Raw genomic sequence first — 7477 nt, 5'->3', positions numbered from 1 at the left:
TGGTATCGCTACTCTCATTATTCACCCTGAGGAGTTTATCTGTCCTAAATTCCCTGTGTTGTGAGCTCTTATCTGTACATGCTCTGGTCTAACTGGATTTGTAGGTAGAATTGAGGTCATGATAGTGGAGGAGGGGGGGTAGGAAGCATTAAGGAACTAGAGGAAACTTGTTTCTTGATGCCTCCTGCCTTCTTCAATATTTTGCCCCTAGAATCCTTCAATATTTCAACGTGAGTTGAATTTTTTTCCTTCAATTTTTTTCCAGCTTGAGCAATGCTGAACATCTTCTTCCCTTTTGGCTTTGAACTCGCAACTCTGTGCACATTTTAGTTTATCTTCTTGGGGTAGCCGTGGAAACCTCTCATTCTGCTCTTTACTTGACTTCTTCACTGTGCTTCAGCTCCTCGCTGCTCAAGAGCAAGCAGTGGAGTCGCCTCCGACCTTCACTGTGGCCATTTCTTTCGTCTTTGCCTTTTTGACGATCTTGTGTTGTTCTTGATGCCATAACTCATTTAGTCTTCAATCATTAAAGTTCAAGAAATCAAATCTGTTCTTAAGATGGTCTCAAAATTCAGGTAGGTAAGATACACTCAAGGTCATATTAAATCCACAGGTATAGGAGTTTGGATTCCCGCACATACTTGGAGGGAAGAGAATTTTATCTGCAAATCTCCATAATCTGCTGAGTGTCATTTTTTTTTTATGTGACTTCCAGGACAAGATGGTCACCCAGACACATGCACAACAAAACCCCTGTACAACAAACACCGAGGCAATTAACCTGAAAGGAAACCAGGCGTCTGGAATCTTGGAGGATAAGATTAAAGGTAAGTGGACTGAATCCTGCACAACCCAGAGGCTGTGGGTGTGGACAGAAGAAGGGAGCAGCAGGCTGACCCACCACACCCAGGAGTCCGGTGGAGTAGTGGCTTACCCAGCCCTGTGTCTCCAGGAATCCGGAGGACTCAGGAGGAACAGGTCGCCCACGTTTGCTAGCGAACTGAATTTACACTTTGTGTGAGGCCTTTTAATTTTCTGTTTTCTTTTATTTTAATTAATCATTTTATTGGGGGGGTTCTTACAAACCATTTAACAATCCATCATTCAATTGTATTAAGCACACTTGTACATATGTTGCCATCAACATTTCCAAAACATTTTTTTTCTACTCGAACCCTTAGTTCAAGTAGAAAAAGTAAAAGCTCCTCTTTTAACCCCTACCTCCCCCACCTTCCCACCCTCGTGAATCCTTGATCAATGATATATTACTGTTGTTATTTCATGTCTTACATTGTCTGTTGTCTCTCTTCACCCACATTTCTGTTTACTCATCCCCCTGTGGGTGGGTTATATATCCAACTTTGTGATGAGTTCCCTCTTTCTCCCTCTCTCCCCCCCCTGCCCCCATCATTCCCCTACCCTCATGATATTGCTGCTGTTCCTGAGTGTTTAATGTCTCCTGAATTCCACATGTGGAGAGCTCTTATCTGTACCAATGTGTATACTCGTCTAGCCGTATTTGTAAGGTAAAGCTGGGTCATGGTAGTGGGGGAGAAGGAAGCATTCAGGAACTAGAGGAATGATGTGTGCTTCCTTGGTGCTATAGTGCACCCTGTTTGAATCGTCCCTTCCTTGTAACCTTGCTGTGGGGGGATGTCCAATTGTCTACAGATTGGCTCTGGGTCTCCACTCCAACCTTCTTCATTCACTTAGATATAATTGTTTGTTTGGGATCTTTGGATACATGATACCTGATCCTGTCAACACCTCATGATCACACAGGCTGGTGTCCTTCTTCCATGGGGGCTTATTTGCTTCTCTGATAGATGGCTGCTTGTTTAACTCCAATCCTTTAAGACCCCAGACACTATATCTTTTGATAGCTGGACACCATCCACTTTGTTCACCCCATTTGCTTATGACCTATTTTCTCTTCCGCGATCTTGTCAGGAAGGCGAGTATCACAGAGTGCCGGGTTATGAGAACACAGTGTTCCTGTGTTTTGGAAGGCCTTGAGAAGAGGCCCAAAGTCTGTCTGCTATCTTAATGCTTGACATGTAATATATGTACACTGGTCTCTATCCCTTTCATAATAGATTAATATATCTACAGATATACATGCCTATACCTATACCTCTATATTTTGCAACTTTCATTCCTCACTGAACCAGTGGGGCTGACAAGGGCGGCACCTGTTTACATGTGACTCACTCCCTATAATCTCACTGCTGTCTGAAGTTAACAAACAACACGAAAGGTTCTTTTTGTCCCACCTAAACCCACAGGGCTGCAGGACAGGGATCCTAGGAACGAATCCCTGCGTAGCACCCTGCGACTGAGCAGTAGGCATGCACGCATAGCATGTGAGAGGGATTTCTATCAAGTGCCCCTGCTAGTCTCCAGGACTGAGGGAACAGTACACCCCAATAATGCAATTCTTTTGCTCTTTGGCTTGTCGTCTCTATGATTCTTTTCCTGCACCACTTGAAGGAGTCAACAGCAGCCCAGCCACCCTCCCAGCCTTGCAACAGCTGCATCATGATGCATGGAGACAGCAGAGAATCTCAGGGCTCACCAAGAAGCGGGCGAGACAGCCACACACACAACATGAAAGTAACCCACACACAGATCCATAGGGATTTTCTGAAGAAAAAGTTCTGAAGTTACCAGGAAAAGAATTCAGAAAAATGATGTTTAGGTCCTTTCAATGAAGGAAGGGAAAGACCGAGCGAGTTATGGAAAATTAGAAATTTTACAACAGCAAAAACAAAATCCAGAAGATTAAGACTAAAATAATAGAACTGCAAACCACTTTAAAAGAGCGAAGCAATAGAAATGAAACCATGGAACGCTGAATCAGTGAGTTCACATGAAGAAGAAGAAAAAGAGCGAAAAAATCTTAAAGAAAGCCTAAGAACCATGTGGGACGCGATCGAGAAGTACAACTAATGTCTCATTAGCATTCCAGAAGAGGAAGAAACCGAAAAATCCACAGGGGAAATAATCCAAGAACTCCTGGAAGAAAATTTCCCTAACAAAATAGAAGAGAAAATAGCTGGTGAAGAAGCCAAGGAAATCCCAAACAGGACAGATCGCAGAGGAACATCATTGTGACGTATCTTCACCAGGCTTTCCAATAGCAAGGAGAGAGAGAAAATCCCGAGAGCAGCTCAAGAAGAAATAGCAGTTATCTACAAAGAAAACTAATGGAATAAGGTTGGATTTTTTCGCAGAATGCATGCAGGCAATAAGACAGTAGAATGATATGTAAAGAACTCTTGAAGAAAAACTTACCAACTAAGAATCTTTTTTCTCCTCACGAACCCTTCATAATTTATAACTTATTATTATTTTGTCATGTCTTACACTGGATCATCTTGTTTTTTTAAATCATTTTATTAGGGGCTCATACAACTCTTATTACAATCCATCCATCCATTGTGTAAAGCACATTTGTACATTCACTGCCCTCATCATTCTCAAAACATTTGCTCTCCACTTAAGCCCCCGGCATCAGCTCCTCATTTTTCCCCTCCTTCCCCACTCCCCCGTCCCTCATGAACCCTTGATAATTTATAAATTATTATTTTGTCATATCTTGCCCTGTCCGACATCTCCCTTCACCTACTTTTCTGTTGTCCGTCCCCCAGGGAGGAGGTTATATGTAGAGCCCTGTAATCGGTTCCCCCTTCCCAACCCACCCTCCCTCCCCTCAGCACAGAAATTTATGAAGAACAAAAAACTGGGAAAACATCACAAAAACACACATAGGACAAAATGACAGCAAGAAACCCATACACATCACTAATGACACGGAATGTAAATGGATTAACAGGCCTGAGTCAGAGAAAGCAGCCTAAGAAAACAAGATCTAGCAACATGTAGTTTACAAGAAACACACAAAGGTGAAAACAAAGAATAAAAATCAAAAGACAGAATGTTAATATCAAGATAATAGCATTTTTTATAAAAAGCAGAAGTGGCAGTATTAATCTCTGCTAAAATACACTTCCAGGAAAAGTTCATCATGAGAAGGATATTGAATAACGATGGCAGGGATGATAGACCAAAAAGACAGAGCCACAATCAGCATATGTGCACCCCAGGAAAGACTGTGAACGTACATTAATCCAACTCGTAGAGTTGAAACAAGAAAGAGGCAATATAAAATATTAGTGGAAGACTTCGATGCCCCATTCTTGACGAAGGACAGATCTTCAGGAAAGAAACTCAATACAGACCAGAAAAACGAAACAACACAATGAACACCCCTGACATCTTACACGCATACATAACGGTGCTCTGCGGGTGCACGTGGAGCAAGCTCTGAAATGGGCCCTATGGTAGTCACAACGCCAGCCTTAAGAAGTTTTAAAACATTGAGATGTCAAACCCCGTTTTCTCAGATCACAATGTGACAAAATCAGAAATCAACAATAAAGAGACTAAGGATGGGGGATGGGGGGAGGGAATCAAACACTAGAAAACAGCACAACGTCCTGCTTAAAAATTACTGGGTAATTGAAGGAATAAGAAACACCATTTTCAAATGTCCTGTAACAAATGAGACAGGACATGCAACGTACCACAGATTTGGGACACAGCAAAAGTAGTATTCAAAATGCAATGTATAGCAGCAGTAAACTCGCATTGAAAAAGAAGTGAGACTCTAAATCAACACCGTGGTCCAACATTTTCCACATCTTCCCATTAGAACAAGAGCAACAACATTTTATTTGATGCACTCCTCTCCTCACCTGGAAAGCAAAGATATTTCCTTACACGTTCATCTACTAATTTTTAAAGTTTATCTTTCCCTTTTAAATCTTTTCTTATTCTTATTCTTTTCTTGGAGAGGATGGTGATTAAACTATATTCAAACTGAATTGCAAATCTTGGAAATAATTATACATATGGCAAGCATTATATCTATGTATATTCCTAACTTAATTTGCTTGGCATGCTGAACTTAAGTCATCCCTTCTGTTCTTTCATGTCTTCTTAGTTATTTTGTTTTAATGCTTTCACATCCTTTAAGATGTCAACAGGTAGATTTGGATCCTGGTAGACTAATTATGCCAGATTTCACAAATAAAGGTAATTGCTGCCCAGTTAGATCTTAATGTCAAGTAAACAAAAACTTTTAGTATAAGAATGTCCAAAAAAAAAAAAGAATGTTCCAACCATGTCATGGGACTTAATATTCTGACCACTTCCTCTTCAGTCTGTTGGTGAAAGAAGACTCTCCAGCCCCAAATCGGACGAGATGACCAAACACGTGACTCCGGACACCACAGGCAAAGGAGATGGACAGTAATTCATTAGTCACATGTACGCACCGTGTGGGAAGCAAGACGCTGCATACCATGCAGGGCCAGCTAGCGGTTGCACTCGGGAGTAGAATAAACCAGTGGGGAATGGGGAAAGCGGGCTTTATAGTAAGATGTTGGAGTGGCTCTGATTATATGATAGGATGATTTGAATAATTTTGTAGACTGGCCAGGACCTGAGATGCACTAGACTGAGAACCTGGCAGAATGCAGCTGGCCTGGCTGGTAGGGGAACAGGGCCGACTGGGGGTGTCACTCCTGCTACAGGATGGGGAGCACAAACATGGGGAGAGCAAAATAATTCACTGTTAGGACTTTAAGGACACACAAAGCTCAAAGAAGTCAAAGCAGCACTTGACATTGTAAACCTTACAATGTTGATACTAGAACTTGCTCATTGCTCATTCAAAGTTTAAATTTAGCACGGTGTTCTGTAGTTGATCTTGCGGTCCTTATAGTACAGCCAACCGAGAGCACATTGACTCTCCCTTCCTATTTCTCATTTCTATAGCATTATCTCCATCGGGAGCTAGTGGCTATATCAAATTCTTGTCCGATATGGCATGGGGTTCTGGAAAAGCCATTCCAAATAATCAATTTTGGTGATAAAGTAACAAAGAATTTCCTATTAGAATATTATTTCACGTATAATTCAGTGCTATCAAGTACATTTACAATATTGGGTAAACTTCACTGTGATCAATTTACAGATTTTTTTCTTTGTATCATCTGAAACAGGTATTCTGTACCCATTAACCTCCCCATTTCCCATCATTGTCACCTACCCTCCAGCCTCTGGTATCCCCTATTCTACCTTTATTCTCTTAGAATTTTCCTAAATACCTCAAATAAATGGAAATATACAATCTTATTTTTAATGTCTTTTGACGGACCAAGTCTTTTAAGTTACGTATTTTATATGAGGGATCATTGGATATTTGTCTTTTTTGTGTATGGTTTATTCTATTCGGCTCCTGTTTCCCAGACAAATCCCTGTTATGACAGGAGAAACATCCTTTCTTGTAATAAGTAACATTCCATTGAACAGTTACACGTGGGTAAGGGTAAGGTGGAAACCTGTGAAAGGTGGAAACCTGTGAAAGGAGGAAACCTGTGAAAGGACGAAAACCTGTGAAAGGACGAAAACCCAAATATTTTCCACAAATAAAGAGCAAACGAAAAACGGTAAAACAGTATCATGTCAAATGTGGAACACTTGCAGAAGGAAAACAGGGCAGTCCCACAGAGTTCTGGCTATCACCCTGTTCCCTGTGCCACACTCTGTTTATCCATTTATTTATTGGTGAACACTCGGATTGTTTCCAATATTTTGGCTATCATGATCATGATGTTTGAGTGTCTGCTTTTCAATCCTTTCAATACCCAGTCACTGGCTCATATAGTAAATCTTTAACTTTTTGAGACACAATCAAACTGGTTTCCAAAGTGACTATACCATTTTTTTTTACCAGCATTTCTCCACATCCTCACCAACACTTTTTATTTTCTACCTTGTTGATAATAGTCACCATAGTGGGTGTGTAGTGGTATTTCATGGTAGTCTTGATTTGCATTTCCCTGATGACTAATGGTGTTAAAGTATTTTTCATATATTCATTCGCCGTTTCTATATGCTTTCTATAGAAAGGTTTATTCAAATACTTGAAGTTCTGTTTTGATTTTAACCCATCTCTTTCTTCTCACATCATTTTAAGTATCAAGGATAACCTTTCAGATCTTCCTTAGAAATCTCATCAGCCATACTTACCTGGCAGGGGAGATACCATGATCACGAAGGTGGTTTTTCCAAGGCGAGGCTTGTCCATTGCACTCCGGATGTGCTGACCCCTGCGATTTCCCCAAATGTGGGAAACTCGACTGCATAATTTGTGGTAGTGGGGGGGGGGGGGGGGAAATAAATAAATTAAATAATAAAAAAAAGAAATCTCATCAGCCAGATATCCAAGTTTATCTCTTCCTAGTTCCACCTTTCACCAAACGCTTGAATATAGCTCAGATGAATTTTTTTACCACTGCATGACAAGACAGATTTTTTGCCTTTCCTCCATTATTCAAACACATGTTCATCATTTACCCTTAGAGACTCACCAGAAACACATTTAATATTTAGCTTTCTAGCAACATTC

At 40.8% G+C, this 7477-nt stretch overlaps 1 pseudogene; it reads left to right on the top strand.

Moving 5' to 3' along the window:
- Window positions 1-7090: 7090 nt before the first annotated feature.
- On the top strand, window positions 7091-7230 carry LOC115869616 (annotated as a pseudogene).
- Window positions 7231-7477: the final 247 nt, after the last annotated feature.

This window comes from Echinops telfairi, unplaced genomic scaffold (genome assembly GCF_000313985.2).
Source record: "Echinops telfairi isolate 266 unplaced genomic scaffold, ASM31398v2 ScPeMD7_31;HRSCAF=116, whole genome shotgun sequence".
In the NCBI taxonomy this organism is placed as follows: Eukaryota; Metazoa; Chordata; class Mammalia; order Afrosoricida; family Tenrecidae; genus Echinops; species Echinops telfairi.
This window is presented reverse-complemented; position numbering and strand designations above follow the sequence as displayed.